Source organism: Chenopodium album, chromosome 7 (assembly GCF_948465745.1).
Source record: "Chenopodium album chromosome 7, dcCheAlbu1.1, whole genome shotgun sequence".
Taxonomy (NCBI): domain Eukaryota; kingdom Viridiplantae; phylum Streptophyta; class Magnoliopsida; order Caryophyllales; family Amaranthaceae; genus Chenopodium; species Chenopodium album.
Window position 1 is genome coordinate 19,478,014 of NC_137840.1, and position 21,414 is coordinate 19,499,427.

Here is a 21,414-nt window from a genome sequence, read left to right on the forward strand (position 1 = left end):
CGGGAGACCGGCTGAATGTCCTAGGCAGTGTCGAGTGTGTGGATTGAGAGCTCATTTTATTTTTAAAGACTATGTATACAAACGGAAAAAAGATTGTATACAACTTGAAATGAAGGAAAAGCTAAAAAATGGTACAGACAGTTACCTTACTTTAGCTCTGAAAACTGCTACAGACGGGTGACCAGGTGTTGCAAAGTGAGCACACGGAAATCTTGAGAATCTGACTCAGACGAGATCAGGGAATCTCTCACTAAGAATCTCTCACTAAGAATCTCTCTTTCTCTCTCTAGAAAGTCAAAGAAACGGAAATAGTGAGATAAAGGAGGGGGGTAAACTCCTATTTATAGAGGGGTGAAACGGGGGCACCCCCGTCACACCCTAAATTTTACTAGCCATTTTTACTGTTCACCTCTCATAGGTTGACACGTGTACCAGGCGTCACGTGGCAGCCACGTGACTCCAGTGAGGGGCTAATGTTTAGGGTTAAAATACCCTAGATATTTGGACCAATGAGAGAAGGCCACGTGTCAAGCCCAGACTGGTCCAAATGGCCCAATAGCCATCTAACATGTGTCCCCTTCAGATATCTTCTGAAATTGCGGCCTTTAAGGGCCTAGATAGGGGCACACCTTCAAATGACCCTCTAAAAAGGGAGATATTTCCCCATTTTGGGGACACAATCAATCATTTATTACACCTACTTTGTCTCACATCAGATAAACACCTAAGCTTGGAATCCAAGCAGATACCCACCTTAATTTCCGTACTTTTTATTCTCTTTCAAGTTACTAACTTGATCGTTGGAGACAGAGCTTCTACAACCGGAGTCTCCGTTGTTTTGCAGGTGCAGCTCAAGCCGGACCAATCTTTGTGACGTAACTCTTCCGAGGGACAAAAACACCCAAAACAGAAACATTCAGAAGAGGGATACTAGATCATAGTGACTTTTATAAGGAGTTGACAAAGTATCCCTGGACAACCTTTGAGGACGTACAAGCCAAGGCTATGGCGCATGTCAGGTTTGAAAAGGATGTGTATGCAAGAAAGACTCTTGAGCCAGATCTCCAGCCAAGAAGGAGCAATAACTTTCCCAGAAGGGATCATCGATTCAAGCCATATCAGCATTCCTGTTTTGATGAAGGATCAATCATTGCTGTCGAGGGAGAATTCTCCAACTAGAGAGAAGATCCTGAACCCCCACCTAAATTTTATGACAATTGTTTCAATATTAACCTTGCAGGTATAATCAGAACCTTGAACAAAATGGGAGACACCGTACAATGGCCTAGGAAGAGTGATAAGCCAGGAGAGAAGAAAGTTCCATCAAGATGGTGTGATATCCATTCAGATATTGGCCATACAACTGATGAATATGTCGCGCTCGAGAAGGAAGTTGCTTACTTGTTGAAGAAGGCCTGCCTCAAAGAACTCTTGTTAGATAGGACTAAATCTCCAGGAAAAGAGAAAGAATCTAAGCAAGGTGGCCCCCCACCTCCTCCTCCAATCGTTAAGACTATTTGCTTAATAACAGGTTGGTCAGAAGTAGGCGGATTAACATATTCAGCAGCAAAGCGTCACGCCAATGAGAGCCATATGGATTAGCCCGAAAGAAAGGAAAGGTCAAAATGGACATCCCTATAATGTTTGAAAAGAGTGATGCAGTGGAAGGACATCATGACGACCTTGTGATATCACTTCTAGTTGGAAATTGCATGATCATAAGAATCCTTGTTGACAACAGAAGCTCAGCAAACATCATTATGCTTGATACCCTAAAACATATGGACATCGATGAGAATAACATCATCCACATGTTAACAGTGCTAGTAGGTTTCAGCGGAGAGACCAAGAAAATAGTGGAGAAATTACATTGGCAACCTATGCAAAAGGGATTAACTTACAAGTCAATTTCCTGGTAATCGATACTCTATCATCATACAACATGATTCTGGGCAGACCATGGATACATGAGATGAAGGCTACCCCATCTACTTATCATCAAATCATTAAGTTCCCTATAAGGTGTGGCATTCAAGAAATTAAAAGTGATCCTTGTAATACCCCGACCCCAAACAAATTAAGGAGGGGCCTATTGTCACGAAATACGTATCAAGGGCCAACAACTGTCCTCACAAACCTACACGAGTCCATATCATCAAATCATTAAGTTACCTACAAGGTGTGGCATTCAAGAAATCAAAGGGGATCCTTGTAACACCCCGACCCCAAACAAATTAGGGAGAGGCCTATTGCAAAAAAATGCGCATCAAGGGCCAACAACTGTCCTCACAAACCAACACGAGTCCTTTATGCACATTTTCTCCTCACTCATGCGCGCCCCATAAGAACTTCCCAGGAGGTCACCCATCCCAATACTACTCCCAGCCGATCACGCTTAACTGTGGAATATCTTAGCAAATGAGCTCCCTAAAAGGAAGATGCACCTTGTTCATATTAGTAGTATATCAAATCCTTTTTAAAGTAATCAGGAGGGGTATTACATACTCCCCCACTTGAGAAAGGCAACGCCCTCGTTGCGCTTGGAAAGCTAGGGACTCTAGTATTACGTTTAATGGCAACAAGGTAGCCAAAGTGTTACATCTAGTCTGGCTACGGCCATATGGCCCCAGAATTCTCCCCCGCTAGACGACTGGCATAGGATTAATTATCCACGGTCTGCACGCGGTTGTAGGGTTGCTCTGATACCATTTGTAATACCCCGGACCCCAAACAAATTAGGGAGGGGCCTATTTCCACAAAATGCGCATCAAGGGCCAATAACTATCCTTACAAACCAACTTGAGTCCTTTCGGAACATTTTTTCCTCACTCATGCGCGCCCAAAGAAAACATCATAGGAGGTCACCCATGCCAAGACTACTCCCAGCCAAGCACGCTTAACTGTGGAGTATCTTAGAAAATGAGCTCCCTAAAAGGAAGATACACCTTGTTTATATGAGTAGTATATCAAATCCTTTTTAAAGCAATCATTAGGGGTATTATAATCCTAAAGAAGCCAAAGAATGTTACAAGATCGCCCTAAAAGCAACATCCGCAGAGAAGAGTTTAGCATAGCAATTAGAGGGTTAGCTGGGTCAAGAGAAACTCAGTATAGCAGAAGAACAAGATGCAATAGAGTTCAAGTTGAACCCCAACCATCCAAACCAGAGAGTCAGGATATAATCAGAATTAAGTACATATCTTCATCAACAAATTACAGAATTCTTAGAATCAGAGAAAGACGCATTCGCTTGGACTCATGAAGATATGAAAGGAATCTCTCCAGACATAATTACTCATAAGCTGAACGTAGACCCAATGCATACACCTGTGAAACAGAAAAGAAGGAAGTTCGCACTAGAAAGGAACAAGATCATAAATGAAGAAATTAAAACTTGTTGAAGACAAGAAAGATCAGAGAAGTGAAGTACCCAGAATGGCTTGCCAACATGGTGGTAGTCAGAAAGAAGAACGGGAAGTGGAGAATATGCATCGACTTCACATATCTCAACAAGGCTTGCCCTAAAGATCCATTCCCATTAACTCACATTGATGCCATGGTAGACACAACATCAGGGCACTAGCTACTTTCCTTTATGGACTCATACAATGGGTCTAACCAGATCCTCATGCAGAAGGACGACCAAGAAAAAACATCATTCATCACTAGCCAAGGAATTTATTTATAAAGGGTGATGCCTTTTCGGTTGAAGAACGCAAGAGCAACATACTAGAGGTTGGTAAACAAAATGTTTGTAGAGCAAATTGGAAACAAAATGGAAGTCCACATAGATGATATGGTAGTCAAGTCCAAAAAGGAAAACGATCACGTCAAAGACCTCAGAGAGGCCTTCACCATCCTGAAGTAGTACGGGATGAAATTAATCCTAACAAAGTGTACATTCGGAGTACAATAAAGAAAATTCTTAGGCTATATGGTAACACAGAGAGGAATAGAAGCTAGCCTAGACCAGGTCAAGGCTATCCTAGATCTAGAACGACCAAAGTCAAAGAAAAACGTAGCGAGTTTAACTGGAAGAATAGCGACACTAAATAGATTCATTTCCAAGTCTTCCGACAAGAACAAAGCCTTCTACGACGTACTAAAGAAAAACAACAAATTCAAGTGGGAGAAGGAGCATGAAGAGGCATTTCAGAAGTTCAAAGAATATTTAGCCAACCCTTTGATACTCTTTAAGCCAAGAGAAGGAGAACCATTCCAACTGTACCTCGCAGTATCTAAAGGCACGGTTAGCGTAGTCCTCACCAAGGAAGAAGACAAAGAGCAGTTTCCTATCTACTATATAAGCAAAACCTTACTCAGTGAGGAAACAAGGTACGCTTTTCTAGAGAAAATCATTCTAGCCTTAGTTACTGCTTCAATAAAACTGCGCCCATACTTTGAAAGTCATTCAATACAAATACAAACCAACTACCCCGTCACGACCGTTATGAGAAAACCAGAAATGTCAGGCATAATGGAAAAATAGGCTTTACATCTCAGCTGGTATGACATATAACATGAACCTAGAACCGCAATAAAATAGCAAGTTTTAGCGAATTTCATAAATAACTTCAGTCCAACCCTTGAGAAAGAGGCGCAAAAGGAAGTAGTGGCCCTATAGGAACCCAAGGCAATGTAGAAGTGGATGCTCCACACAGATGGCGCAACAAACATTCGAGGTGTAGGCCTAGAAGTAGTGCTAACATCACTGCAGGGAGACAAGATCGCGCAGGCGGTAAGATGTAATTTCAAGGCAACCAATAATGAAGTACAGTACGAAGCACTAATCACAGGGCTGACTGTGGCAAAAGACATGAAGATACAACCTCTAGAAGTAATATCCAATTCATTACTCATTGTGAACCAGGTCAACGGGAATATGCAGCAAATGAAGCAAAAATGATAGCACACTTGGAGATAACAAAGAGGCTCATGATGAGTGGAATAAATGGAACCCATTTGATGAGCATTTAGGTTATTTTTACCTTCTTTACACAGCTTTCTTTCTTAATAAATGTTTAGTTTTATGCTTTTGCTCTTTGTTTTACCTTTTAGTCTCTTATTTTGTGGTTTTGTGCATTTTGATGGTTTTTCTAGTCTTTTCTCCTTTATTTGCTTTCTTTTTGTGGTTGTAGGTATTGTACAAGGTTTGGGTCTTAATATGGATGGATTACTAAGGTGGAAGATGCTTTTGGAGCAAGCTCATTGCAATAGGAAAGCTCAAGATGCAAGGAAGTGGATTCTCAAAGTTCTAGCTCTCGCGCTCTTAAGACGTGCTCTCATGAAGATGGGGTGTTGAACCCACATTCAAGTGTTTTTGGGACTGCCTCTCTTAGTGTTCATCATCATCATATTGCGCGTTGATTTGAAAACCATAGCGAACGCACGAAGCCGCGAGAAAAATCAAAGAAACCTAGATTAGCGCGAGCGCGGGTGCGCAGCCCTCTGCTCAGGTGCGCCTCCTTGCCCGCGTGGCCGCGCCTTTTTGGTTATCCGTCTTGCTCGGTTTTTGTTTGCGCCTCGTATATATATCTTTGTAACCCGATTTTTGGGCAGAGTTTTTTGAGAACAAGTATCATTTTAGATTTAAATCATAATTTTAGCTTAGTAGAGAGCTTCTCTCTCTTAGTTTTAGGGTTAGTTTAGGAGTAGATTTTAGAGAGAGAAAGTGAGGAATTTCAATGTTTATTGAGAGATTAAAGATTCAATGGTGATTACAATTGTGTTGGAGATCTTCTCTATTATCAATGAGCATTTCTTACTCTATCTCATTTTATTGCTTTGTTTGATTTCATATTTGCTTGGTTTGATTTTGATGTTTGATTGTTGATTAGTGTAACTGTTCTCTTTTAGGGTTTGGTAAGTCCGACTTACCGCAGAAACAACCCCGACCCAAAGAACCACTTGCAATTAATAAAACCATAAAGCATAACAAATAAATATAAAAGGATAAAATCGGAATTTACCTTTGAAGCATGCTTCGCCCTCAAAGTCGCGCTCTTACTTGAAAGCTTAAGCTCCGAAAATACGCGAGCCTCCTAGGGAAATCAACCCGCAAAAACACTAGCGACTTTTAGGTCCGTTTCCTTAAGGTTAGCGAGGTCTGACCAAAACCCGAGTATTATATGAGTTTAAGAGTTTTTGCTAATGCAATGCTCTATTGAACTCCTACTCAAGCACTCTTCCCAAAAACCCAGGATGGGTATTTATAGGCAAGAGGGAGAGTGGGAATTTATATTCCATCAATGTGGGAGCATGAAATTCCATAATTTATTTTAAAGCTAAATTAAAATAATTAAGAAAACTAATAATAAATCTACAAGTGTCACTATTATTTGTAAAGGGAGTGAGGACCACTTGGAGAGTAGGGGACCATACTTGCTCCCCACTCCATACTCTCCTTGTGCCACATGTCCCTCACATTTAAACTCTTCCTTTACTTGCTTCCCTTTTTGCTCACGGCCGACCCGCACCTTAGGTGATGCGGGTTTCTGCTGCTTGTAGCTAGCAAGCCACACACGCTTGTGCGGGCTGCTGCTGCTTGCGGCAAGCAAGCCACGTACACCTTGTGCGGGTTGTTGCTGTTGCTTGCGTCCGTGGCTACCCATGGCTGCTAGCGTTGGTGCGCTAGCATGCCCCAGCCAGCCTACGCTTGGCTTTGTGCGCATGCTAGCCACCAATGCTTAGCACATTACGCCCCTAGCACTCGAAGCTCGGGGCATTCCGATGCTAGTAGTATTTTGGGAATATTGTCGATTTATTATTATTTGGGCGTCTCGTCATTTACTATTTTGACTCAACTTCCGACGCTTGGTTTCGACGCTCTAAGCTTGAATTTCCGACATCTAAATATTTAATACTCGGGCGACGAATTAATTTTTTCCGAATTAATTCGTCGAGTCGATTCGTTTACTGCTAAGGGTGTGACCCGAAGGGTTCAGTCAAGATTAAGCTATAATATTAATTATGCATTAATATTACTGATCGGAAGCGGCCTCCACCTAGGCATTTCGATCACTTGACCTTACTTAATATATCAGCTTTCTAATAATTCTGAACCCACTAACGGAGTAGTACACTTGTTCGAAGGACACCATTCCTTTCAATCTCCCACTTGTCCTTCCGGACAAGTGCTCATTAAGTGTACAACCTTTTTCCTATGTCGCTTAATGTCTATTCATGAACTATAAGGTAAGATTATTTTGTCATCCTTATTACATTTAAAAGTGTTTCTCGATTCTGAGTCCGTCTGTCTACAAACAGATGATTTCTAAAATCCATCCGAGCACGGCCATGCATTTTTACAGTCTTGCTCTACGATAGGCCTTGTATACAACAAAGACATCTTCCCTATTTTAGTAGGAGGACATCCTTGTCTTGTAATGTAGCTCCTCTTACTGAGAGGACCTAGCCGCCCGAGTGTTGCCGTTATAATCCCCTATTACGGCAGACGTTTGACAACATCAAAGCGGACTAGTACTCAAACAAGAGAACTCACAATACTCATGGTCGAGGAAATAGGTTCTGATAGCCTTAATGAGGAGTATACTTATGACGATTTTAATCTCTTAAAGTATTCTTATAGGTCGATCCAGTATGTTTCTAAACCAATACCTGTGCAAATGGTTCATGACAATCATGTCCTTGTAGCACATGAAACGGTACTATGAATCAAACTACACACTAATCTCAATTTTCGATTATAATATTCAATGTTCACTTAATAGGTGTTTCCTTACCAAGACTGGTCTTGATACCCTATTTTGAATATTCAAGAATCGAATGGACTCATTATTTAATTCTAAACCACAATTAAATAGCAAACGGAGTGATAAAAAGTTGCATGAAATTTTAAATTACTCCAAAACCTAAATGGTTCATTTTGCGATAAATGGTTTTTTCAAATGTTTTAAGAGTATCACTCTCTATAAAACATCTATAGAAATCACACCGATATCTAATATGCTTGATTTCTTTCATGCAATTGTGAATGTTGTTGTTCACTTATTGCATAGGTTTAGTAATAACTACTTTGCTAATCTTAGCATCTTCATTACTAATAACTTAAATAATAAGATAATAGAATTTGAGAGTGTTATGGATTAAATGTGATTTAGGATTTATTGTCCAAGTGATGGCTCCCACTCATTTTCATAATTGAGACTTTTAACTTGACAACCTACTATCATTAACGTTCAGCAACGAACTTTCCATAGAACATCTTCTTTATTACTTCCATTAAGGCAACAATGTTCTCAATATATATTTTAGTAGACTTCCTGATGATGCTTTGCTTAGGTTTCACTCCAAACGGCTCTCAATGATTTGGGATACCCTAATCACTTGTGATCATGGAAATTTTCCTTAAATTCCTGCACATTACACATGGATCCACGTCCATGTTGATTAAGGTATATTGGTACTACATACATACTTCACATTTTCTAAGCAAGTAAGTCCTGCAACGATTCCATACCACAGCGTACATGATGGATTAAATTGCAGAATAATTCTCAATCTTATTCCAATAATTTGTCATTTTAGCTCATTCAGTTTCACTGTGTCTTTGCTAAACAGTTTGCTGTGTGATATGGTTGAAAGTCTCTATTAGAGTCTTTCATGTTTGACTTAGTATTTAGCCTAGCTTATACTTAGTTCAAACATTTACTTAGATTTATACGTACGGGTCAAAAGTCTTTCAAAGTCTTTCAATTCATGTTTAACACGGTAAACTCCTTTACACGTTCAAACATTTTATTAAGTCTATACAATAGAACTTAATACCCAATACGTACTAAGTATCGTCTTTTGCTTGGTCCATTGTTGAAAATACTTTCAAATCTAAGCGTTTAGCATTTGATAGTTATTTTAAAATAGAGTTCGTAAACTTCTCGTTGGACCTTTACTTTTGCTCTCACTAAACTTCTTATTCATGAGAATTTCTATGTTTCTCCATTAGTCAATCCTCTTATTAACTTCATGAGAAAACACGTTCCAATTCCTATATGCAGTGCTTCCTTTAATCCCATGACTGATTCCTTAAGCTTGCTTTTAAATCTAATTTTATTTAGATTTTCAAAACCCTTAGCCTATTCCATATTCACTTCGAAAATCCTATTTTGGGAAGGCGGTTTTGGTATCTATTTTGCCATATTTCATATGAGCAATTTTGCTAAAACAATCACGAAAAGACTTTAGCATTTCGATTGGTGAAAAGGTTTTTATTAAAATCAACTCCGTGAATTTAATGGTATCCTTTTCAACCAGTCTATCTATGTATGCATATACATTTCCACATTTGTTAGTTTTCTACTTGAAAACTTATTTGCAATCGATGGGTCTTTCACCCTTCATGCAAATTTATCAAGTTTCAAACATGATTTTCAAATATGGGGTATGTTTCAGATTTTCATGGCCTCTAACCATTATTCGGAATTTGGTTTTGTCGTAGCTATCTTACAAGACATTATTCCTTTACTATCTAATAGTAAATAGTATGCTTGTAAGTCTTACGTTTATTTCTAACTTAATAGAAATTTATAGGATTCAATCCAAGTCTTTAGTGAATTCTATACCTATACGGGGCAATTGCATCAACCACTGAGTTTCAAGGCGCTTCCAAAGCCCTTTTATTATGTTGATCTTACTCCAACGTTTCTGATGTTTTGTGAGTAATGAATTCTCTTTTAAGGCACTTGTAAAGTCCTTTTGAGTATTCTTGATAAAGCATTCTCACAAAGCCCTTTTAAGGTCATCTGAAATTCTAAGTTTTAGTTTGTTGCTAAGCTCGATTGACATCCAGTTCATTTTTCTCCCACTTGTCGTTTTGGAAACATGTTACAGACACCACTTAGAGCAACAAACACTATGTTCTCAATTAGGTTGTGGAGGTAATACCCATGGTCTCACTTGAATACTTACAAAGAGACATGTATATTGTCTTTGGGTAAACGTTCGTTGTGAAACAAACAGTTAGCTCCCACTTGAGCTATCTTAGCCTTTAATGAGCCATTAAGCTCCCACTTAACCACCTAGCTCTTGCTAAGCTGGTGAGCTCCCACTGAGTCACTTAAGCTCCCACTGAGCCAATTCTCTCCCACTGTGGTTAAGAGTTTTAGACATATACTTAAAAAGACATTTAGAAGATAATTCTATCCATAATTGAACATGGCATCCTTTCTTAGCTTCGACATTTTGTTTAGTGTAACATTAGTCCTTCGTTCAAATCTGAAGTACTCTATAGGAAAGGATGTGATCCATCATTGTTTGAATCATTTTTAAATGGCATCGAGGTCTCCGTGAAAACACACTATGTTCTTTGTGGAGTTATTTATGAAAATTTCAATTTCATAACTTCATGATGGTCACGCTTGGCTCAAGCAAACATCGCTGAATCTAATCTAGACGTTTTGATATCTTCCCAAGTCGATTTTGTACTTCAATGAACTCTTGAACTGTTCAAGGTCAAGTTTGTTCACATTTTATGAATATAACCATATTCTTTCAAATTCTTTGTGAAACGTTGAAGTAAATGAATCCTCTTTAGCTTTCGGAATCAATTGTCTATACCAAGAACAATAGCTCTTTACTTTATCGATTTCAACAATTAAGACTTACTTGTCTTAGAACGATTCCGAATCGATCAACAATCAAGAGCCTATCTAATAGAGCCTTGAGTACATTCTTGATGTGATATTGCTAAAGATGTTCGAAACGCAAATCATACCCATGAATTTGAGCTTTTGCTAGTTTATCATGTTAAGATAATGTTTGTTTATAATCAAGCATTCTTGACTCATGGTTTAGACAACCATGCCAATAAAATAAATTTGCAACTATTTCACATTGCTTTGAATGTGAGTCTTTCCGTGTTTAAACGGATCAATTGCTGATTATGGAACACAATAACCATTTTTTTTTATCCAGCCTTAGCTTAAAGGTCTTTAAACAAAGCATACGTCCTTACAACTGATGTAGCACCACTTGCTTCATTCTTAGCTTGTAAGTTGATAACTTAGCTTATCTTCAATAGTTTGAGGTCACTTGCAAAGTGGAACACTCAAGAAGTATCCGATATTTGTGAAGATAACGAATTGCTAAGTAAACTACAATAACATGAACTCATGGGTTGAAATGAAATCTTATTCCTTTTCTTCGTTCCTCGTTTCCTATATTTCTTATCATACTTTATCTCATAATCTTTTAAGAACCATTTCTTTAAGAGTCTTTGACGTTTATACTTTGTTAGGCATAATTAAGCATCTAATGCGCCGTAAAACAAAGTTTCATCTTTTCATTTAATTCGCGCTTGAATTACTACATCAATGATTCCTACTCATCTATGTATTAAGCGAAAAGATATGTTGGTTGTAAATATTGACAATATGAGTTTGCAACTCAATACTTCATGTTTTATAAAAACTACCTAGTATTTTGAATACATGATGTCCAACCGTCCTTTCGGACTTTGTTATAAAACTCATTTATGAGAATTGTATTTTAGAAATGCTATACTTTTCTTTGAGAACCATTCTCAAAGATTACCTTTACCAATCATGGAAAAAATATTAATTGATTAAGAATACTATAAATATAAGTGCAAAGTATAACCATTTATCAGGTAAATACGTAATAAGTTTTAAAATTAAAAGGTATTCATGCTAATCTTCAATCTTTTTAAACGTCTTATCCACGCATTAAAATTGTCCCCATTTGGCGAGAATAAGTCGATTCCAAGATCCAAAGAAACAAAGAGTGGTTAAGCATGCTTTGGATTGCTTTAACACTCAATCTTCTAAGGTAAGCAACGCTTTGCTAAAGGCTCCAAGCCACTCTTGGTTGAATAAATCGTCGCATCTAATGATCTCTCAACAATTTATTCACTTTGCCACGACATGTTAGGACTCCATCACTCATATCGTTGAGTACAACCAAAAGCAACTTGTATACCCGGTATGCCTTACGTTCCTTGGAGAAGTAGTGATGCCTCGCTTTGGCGTAGCCCACCACTACCCTCGTTCGGTAGGTAAGTGTTGTTTTGGAATGGCAAGATTTACTCAATATTTAGGGACCTAGGGTTTCTATGTTGGTTGATTTAAGTGAACTTAATTAATCATCACAACATTCGAAATCCTAAACATGCATCTAACATATAATTCATATACATAAACACATACACACACACACACACAAAGATATATATATATATATATATATATATATATATATCGAAAAAATTAAATAGAGATGCACTTGGAAACTAGCATGACCCCTTGAGATCTTCAAATCTTAAAAAGGTCTTTATTTGCAACTTCATGGCTTCGTCTTCCAAGACTTGACCAAAAATAAATGCAACTACTAGTACCTGCGGATCACAGTCCGTATTTTCTATCTAATCGGGCCCCACTAGTTGCCATTTCATAAAACCAATTAGAAAATATACATTTTATTCATCCATTCACTATCTGTGAATGGACCATGCATTTTATAACGATAAACAAGTAACAATACATAAACACGCCAGAACTAGTAACTAATCTAGGTGGTTAATCCAATTAACATGCCTAATTAAAACTAGTCAAAGTTGTTTTAACTGGTTATGTAAATAAACGCAATTAATATTTGAAGCTCCCACTAAATTCCACATCCAACTCAATTAATCTAATTAATTAAGCCGGTAAATCCCAAAATTTGTCAAAATAAATTTTGTCGATTCCGCTCAAAACCCGAGGCATAGCCTCCAAAATTTTAATTAAAATAAATTAAAATAAACAAATCGGCCAAAAAGCAAAATTAAAATCGAGAGAAAAGTGCATCGACTACCCAAGGCTACCACCCTTGAGCACTCACACGCACACAAGTGTTGGGCGCTTGCCTAGCAGCCTCGGCCTTGCGTGTTGTGATGCTACTGAGCGCTGCTTCGCAGCGCGCACTCGATGCCCGTCTAGCTGCAGCTGCCTAGCACTGCTGCTACGCCTAGCATCTTCTTGCACGCCCCTCATGCACTAACACACAACTCCTTTCACACACCTAGCACCACACGCACTATGCGCAGCAGCCTTATCCCTCGTCAGCCACATGCGGGCTGTGCGAGCAGCCCATCTAGCCGAGGGATGCACATGGCTATTGTGCCTTGGTTTGCGTGCTTGTGCCTTGGGATTAATTCCCGATTTTGTGTGACATCCCTAATCAATTCTAAATTAATTTTAGAATAAATTGATTGAGCAAAAATGAAAATTTAAACAAGTCTAACTTAAAATAAAATTTTCAAAGTGCATTTAACAAAAATAATTCCCAAGAACCATTCTTTAATTAAATTGGTTTAACTTGGTGCAACAAAAAAATAAGAGGGCAATAACTCACTATTAATTTAATTAATGTAAATTAATCTTGAGTTTTTTTGACAAATGAACATAAGTTCAATAAAGATTCCAACTTTAATAGTTGTGAATCCTTAAAAAATTATATCTTCCAATGTGAAGATAAACAATTTTCTATCACAAAGTTTCAAACTAAATGATTCCAATCAACTAAAAAATTATTACAACAACAAAGTTTAACAAAAATTCATGGAATTTAGTAACTTAAAGTTACAATCACTTAACATAATTAAAGATTGACTCATTAGTGCTTGGAAGCCTCAAAGAACAACAATTTCACACTTAATGCAATTATGTGAAAAATAAAACAAGCTTTCAAGCACAGATTACCACCAAGTAATCATGCCTAAAAAGGTTTAAAATTGCATATAAAATATGTATTGAACCAATTACATAACCACCATAAATATGCAATTAATTTTCAAGGTTAGAAAGACTTAAAATTTTTCGTTAAAACGAAAAATCCCTCGAAAAGTACATTTCTGGTCATTTTTTGGCTAAAAACTGAGCCCTGAAAATTCACTATTTTTTTGTCAAAATCTGGGTTCGGGCCTGATGATAGCTTTAATACGAGGTTAAAATAAATAAAACGAGCTACTAATCTAACTAGCAACTCAAAACTATAAAAATTAAGCCATAAAAACACCTAGAAAAATATTATGATTTTAAAAATAAACGAGCGAGGCTCCGATACCGTTGTTGGGGTTTGGTAAGTTCGACTTACCGCGGAAACAACTCCGACCCAAAGAACCACTCACAATTAATAAAACCATAAAGCATAACAAATAAATATAAAAGGGTAAAATTGGAATTTACTTTTGAAGCGTGCCTTCGCCCTCAAAGTCGGGCTTTAAACATGAAAGCTTAAGCTCTAAAAATACGCGAGCCTACGGAAATCCACCCGCAAAACTTACTACCGACTTTTAGGTCTGTTACCTCAAGGTTAGCGAGGTCCGACCAAAACCCGAGTATTATATGAGTTTAAGAGTTTTTTCTAATGCAATGCTCTATTGAACTCCTACTCAAGCACTCTTCCCAAAAATCCGAGATGGGTATTTAAAGGAAAGAGGGAGAGTGGGAATTTCTATCCCATCAATGTGGGAACATGAAATTCCATAATTTATTTTAAAGTTAAATTAAAATAAATAAGCAAACTAATAATAAATCTATAAGTGTCGCTATTATATGTAAAGGGAAGTTAGGACCACTTGGAGAGTAGTGGACCATACTTGCTCCCCACTCCATACTCTCCTTGTTCCACATGTCCCTCACATTTAAACCCTCCCTTTACTTGCTTCCCTTTTTGCTCACGGCCCACCCGCACCTTAGGTGATGCAGGCTGCTGCTGCTCGTAGCTAGCAAGCCACACACGCTTGTGCGGGCTGATGCTGCTTGCGGCCAGCAAGCCACGCACACCTTGTGCGGGATGTTGCTGTTGCTGTTGCTTGCGGCCGTGGCTGCCCTTGACCGCAAGCGTTGGTGCGCTAGCATGCCCCAGCCAACCTAGGATTGGCTTGGTGCGCATGCTAGCCACCTATGCTTAGCACATTATGCCTTTAGCACTCGGATGCTCGAAGCATTATGATGCTAGGGGTATTTTGTGAAATATTGTCGATTTATTATTATTTGCGCGTCTCGTCATTTACTATTTTTTACTCGACTTCTGACGCTCGGTTTTGACACTCTAAGCTCGAATTTCTGACGTCTAAATATTTATTACTCAGACGACGAATTAATTTCTTCCGAATTAATTCGTCGAGTTGGTTCGTTTACTGCTAAGGGTGTGACCCGAAGGGTTCAGTCAAGATTAAGCTGTAATGTTAATTATGATTTAATATTACTGATCGGAAGCGGCCTCCACCTAGGCATTCCGATCACTTGACCTTACTGAATATGTTAGCTTTCTAATAATTCTGAACCCACTTACGGAATAGTACACTTGTTCGAAGGACACCATTCGTTTCATTTTCCATATTTTATTGATTCTTGTTTTCTTTAGTTGTTTGTGACTAGATGATGATGTTAGAGTAGTTGTTTCTATGAATAGGGTGAAACTTGTATAATGGATTGATTGTGCTTAATTTTTTTATTGTGTTGATTAATTGTTGAGATTAAAGTGATTAATGGAAGTTTGTATGTGTGTTATTCGATTAGGCTTTGAGAATTATGCTAGATTGCATTGTAATTTCTAATGATACGGATCATTGATTTCGGAATTGCAATTGTCGATTGAGCTTGATTACTGATGCTCTTAGTTAGAGTATCTCGTAGTTGACGCTAGTTTGACCTCTAGGAGATAGCTTGTTGACTCTTTTGATTGAGCTTGCAATTAGTCTTCACAACCATTGATTTGCGTATTGATCCCGAGTTGCTACAATTGTCATGATTACTTGTGGATCCCCGTTCCTAGTGTTTATTTGTTTGGTTCTTCATTTTGTTAGATGGTTAGTGTTTATCTTTTATCTTAGACTTCGACCTAGCTTAGGCGCATAATTGAGAGCGCTTGAACATTACCGTTGCTTTGGGTCTGACCCTTGACTTGCCTTTATACTTGTATATAGGTTTGTTAAGTGTTTATAAATTCAGTTTGACCAAGGAAGGATTAGTGTCAACGACCTAGTTCCACCCCTCGTCAAAATGGTGCCATTGCCGGGGAACGACGTCTATGTTTGGGTGTTTTTGATTGCTTGAGTCTAGGTCTTTGTATATACTTTTCTTTTATTTGATTTTTGTTTGTTTTGTGAATAAAATGGTATGTTTTCGTTTTCATCAATATGGTGGTGAGTCTTTTAATATCTACTTCATAGACTTGCGGAATTTTTGGACTATAATCATTGTAGTCTTTGGGAGGCTTGTGAGATTTGTTATTTCGGTTTGAATGAGCAAGCTAGGAATGAATTTGAAAGCATGCATAATGGTGAATTTAGAGAATTGTCAATAGATGATGCTTGTGATTTATATGTTTGGTTTACTAGGCATATCTATAATAGGGGTAATCATAATTCTAATGTTGATGTGCAATGTGTTGAATCTTCTAATGTTAGCATGAGTTCCCATGATTTGTCTCATGATCCCATAGTTAAACCTAGAACAAATGATTTCAATTCTATTTCCTCTTTTGCTCATGATGATGAAGTACATGCTCAAGTTGATGCTAATGCTGTGTTTCGATTTTCTTCATTATTTTCCATGTCTTCTTATGATGTAGTTCATTCCATTAATAACAAATCTCATATGATTGATTGTGCCCCCTATCCCCTATTTAATGAAAATTCCCATGATTTTAATGTGCATGGTTCTACCCTTGGTTGTGACTCTTCTTTTACTATTGATCAACCCTCTTTGCCTTTTCATTCTCCAAACTCTTGTGATGAGTCTCTAGTCCCCTATAGCCCAATTGATGAATCTTTGAGGGAGTTAAAGATAAATCCTAACCTAAGGCCCTTGAAGAGAGAAATGATGGAAACTTTAAGGAGCCAAATGAAGATGATTAGAGAGCGTGAGGGTGTTTTGAATGAAGAATTGAAAAGAAGAGAAGAGTTGGAAAGTCAATTGTCATCTTTGATGCTCGTGTGTGAAAATTTCAAATCCAATGTGTGTGTTGAGGATGATAATGATAATATAGAGCAACCAAGAGAGTGTGAGGATCCCTTTGATGAGCATATGAGTGATGGTCAAAGAGTTGAGGATGAAGAGAGAGTTGAATTTGAAAATCCTAACCCTCTTTTTCATCTTGATGAGCCTCAAGTGTATGTTTGTGAGCCTTCAATCTAAGAATACATAGACTCTTTTTAGGTAATGTCCCATTTCTTTTGTGAGAGTCATATGAAGATTTATAGATTCTTGGATGAGTTCATCGATAAATCTTATTGGGATTTAGATGAGTTTACGATGACTCTACCTCCACTCATGCACGGTTTTGATGACTTAGGTTTTGAGATAGTTGAAGGAAAGGTTGTTTATTGTGGTGCAAAGGAGGATGAGGTTGATTCCCTTGGAGTTTTTGACCTTGAGGGAGATGTAGATTGTGAGAGATCTTCATTTGAGGACTCTATAATTGATTTTCATGCTCTCATTGGAGATGTGAGACCTTGTGTTGAAGGAGTAGCTACCCCCTTGCCTATTTCTCATACCCTACTTTCTCAAAGGTTTGACCACATCCCTTCTTGCCCTACTTTTCTTCCTTCCTATCTCAAAGAGCCTATTGGGGACCCCCTTGTCTATGATGATCATAATGTCCCTCATTCGTCTATTGTTGAGAAAAAGGGTAATGTTGCCACCCAAAAATATTTTAGTGAGGAGGATTTGTCTTTTTCTTTTTCTTTCCATTCTTTTATTCCCCCTGCTTCTTCTTATTTTCTTATTTTTTTTCCTTTTGACCCTTCTTCTTCTTTCTTTTGGGACCTCCCTCCTCACTTGCGTGCAACAATCTTTTTGCACGTCCTTGTTTCGTAATTTTCCTACCTTCTCTCTTATGAAATGTGTAATAGTGCATTTGACAAGCTCTTGTGTGCGTTGAATTATTAATTTCTAGAGTGGTCAAGCTTGGACCATAAGCAAGCCTTTCTCGAGAAGTAACCCGTGTTTTATTGCTTTCATTTTCTTTTTGTAGACACCCATTTGTATCTCCCCAAAACCAAACCCGGTGATGAATACCTTTCACGTCGAATAATAATCGAATGAAGTGAAGGTGTGGAAAGTCTAGTGATGAGGATGTTTTTATTAAAATATCTCTTCGTTTTGTTTATGAAAATAAATCTTTTCTTACCCTAGTAATGAAAAACGTGCATTCTAATTTAGTTTTGTCCATGACAAAGGTCCAATAATAGTGTAGTTGGATGGGGCTTGAAAATACCTTTCCAATGATATATTATAAGCCCAATTCCGATGAATAATGAGGAAGTTATAGCAAAAAAACTAGGCCCGGTTTGGCACTTATATGCGGCCCAATGATCTAGAGGAGGGTCTATTATTAATTATCATTCCTAAAGCTATTAGGATTGATTATAGTCTTCTAGAATACTCTAGAAGGTTCTCTTAAATCCTAATGGAGTTAGGATTGATAATTATGTTTCAAAGAGTTTGAAATTGAATAAAACTACTCCTTTTAAGAATCCTTGTTCTATACGAGATGGAATATATTCAGATTTTATTTTCTTGCCTCATAATAATTATCCAAATCTTATATCGTTGGATAGATCTTGAAATTATTTTTCCAATGATATATTATAATATTAATTCCGAGCTATAACGAAAAAGATATGAATAGAATATATATGAAACTCTATCCAAAACTAACACCCTTTCACTATTTCGGCCATATCATAGTATATACAAAAGATTTTAATCTTATTCCAATTGGGTTGGAATTTATACTTTAAGAGATTTCCAATGACATATTATATGCCTTATTTGGACTTCTTAATCAAAATATATGATAAAAACAAAATCCGCAAAAACTGTCTTGCAGCGCCGGACAACAGGCCTGTTATTAGGGCAGGTTCTTTCTCTTTTAGATTGAATTTGTACCTTCATCCCCAAACACCAATCTTGGTTCCAGACTTATTGGAGTTAACAATCTTCTGGATCATTAAGGGGTGTAACTTTTACCCTATGAACAGTTTACAAGTTTCTAAAATTCGTTGGCGACTCTTTTGCTCTATCTTCCTTCCCTTTGGACGCCACCATGATTAAGTATATGATCATAGTGGGGTTCTAGTTTTGGGTAATTCTTGAAATAATCCCTACAGTTTTTGGTGACTCCACTGGGGAGAATTTCTATTTTAATTCTTGAAATTTATTTCGGCAATGATTTAGAATGAGTGGATGAGACTCGAAAAATTCTAAGTTTTTCATGTGCGTAATTTGGATTAACATTATAGTCATATGCATGAAAAAGATTCTCATTAGAAAGACCATCCGTAATGAGTCTAAAACATAGGATTTTTACACGTAGGAAATTTGAGGAATATTTTTCACAACTAGAATCAAAATAATGCTGCGAAAAACTGGAAAATTCTAAGAACACAGACAGCTGCGGAGGCATGTAGGAACTAGTGTCTAGAAAAAAGAGCTTGTTGCCGAAGATATGGCTCTGTCGCCAAGCGACAAGGCTCATATCTCGGCGCAGTCTCTGTTTGCTGGCGCTGCGTTCTTCCAATACCGAGCTAGAAATATGCGTTCTTGTTTCGACCAGTTCTAGCACTGTTGGCTTGATTCTACTTCCTGATTGAGTTTTTCTCACTTTTTAAAACCCATATGTGTTCTTCATATGGACATAACCCTCTGGGAATTCATTCTCCATCTACCTAATTGAACGCTCTGAGCAACAAAGGGTACATCCGAGAATGTTGAATTCACAAAACCATGGAAGCGAGTTTTACTCGCGGGGTCCCATCCACACGCGCCAACCCTTCCAAAGGTAAGGCATCCGCGCGGCGCATCTGGACTCATAACCATGGACCCACTTTGAATAACCCATATCCCGAACTTTAGAGAACTAGAGCCAAGGTTAGGTTGCAAATATATTGCATCATATTGTGACTACTTGACTACTTATGCATCTCTTACTTGTGCATACTTATTATGTGACTAAACTAACCATTTTGTTTGACTTGTGTTTGTAGATAAGCCTTAATAAACTAACCAATGACTAAAAGGCTTTGTTTAATTAATTGATTAATTAATTTGAGCTAATAAATATGTCTAAAATCGAGTCATAGTTCCTTTAAGTCAACCCGGATTTTTATTCTCGTATATTGCACAAGCGTCAACTTGTTTTGGACAATGCCGGAGTTAAAGGAAAAACTACGAGTCGTACAGCCTATGGATCTGTAGCCCCGAGTTTTATCTTTAATCTGGCGTCGGTTTCATCCCAATCAGAGTTACAGATAAAAAGTTATGACTAAAATACCACAGGCTTTCCAGTTTAATGTATATTTATGAAGTCTTAACTTAGTCTTTGTTCGAGTCTAGTCACATAGTCTAGCCACATGGTCATGCCACGAATCATAACATGTCACCTACACTCACTAGTATTAGCACACACTTTGTATATGTCACCATGAGCATGTCTTAGGTTCATGCATGAGTCGTTTTTCCGTTATTTGAGTTGAGGGTTCATTCCATTTTTATTCTCTTCCATATCCTCTTTCAATCTATTGCATGTTCAATTGAGCTTGAGTAAAAAATAAATAATAAAAAACTTATCCCTTTTTTCCCTTTCCACAATACTTGGTCAAGGAGGGAAGGGCGATTAATCAAAGACAACATCTTTATTCAAGTTCAACTTTTTGATAAACAGTCGGTCGAAAAAGAAAAGCTAAAAAGATAATGGCATGTCAAGAAGAAGTTAATGAGCTTAAGAAGCAAATGGTTGACGTGACTGAGGGGTTAAAGGCTTTAACCCTTCAAATCAATGACCTTGTGAAACAACAACAAATGAAGCTCATGCAAGAAAGCTTGAGCAAAATATCCAATGACTATAGATTTCAGGGCATTAGCTCACAAGGGGTCTCAGTGGACAAGGAGCTTCTTCCGCAGAAGTTCAATGCCAATGATATCCCTAAGTTCAAGGCAACAGATAATCCTTACTTCCACTTAAGGGCCTTTGAAACTATAATGAACATTAAGGGGATTGATAAGAATATTTTTCACTCTTTATTCTCAATGTCTTTAGAAACCGTTTGTCAACATTGGTTCTTTTCTCCTGATAAAGAAAAAACCTCTACTTGGGATGAAATAAAAAACGCTTTCATTGACAGATATAAGTGTAATATTCAATTCAAAACTGACTATAGACAACTTGAGATGATAAGATAAAAAGAGAATGAAGGTTTTACTTCTTTCTTTAATAAGTGGAGGAAAATTTCTGCTAGGATGATTGAAGTACCTAGTGAAAAAGAATCTGTAAGGATGTTTATCAAGAATCTCTAAGAGAAGTATTCGAAGCATTTAAATTATCAACATAATTTGAATACTTTCAAGGCCGTCTATGACATCGGTATTAAAATCGAATATGACCTCGAAAAGC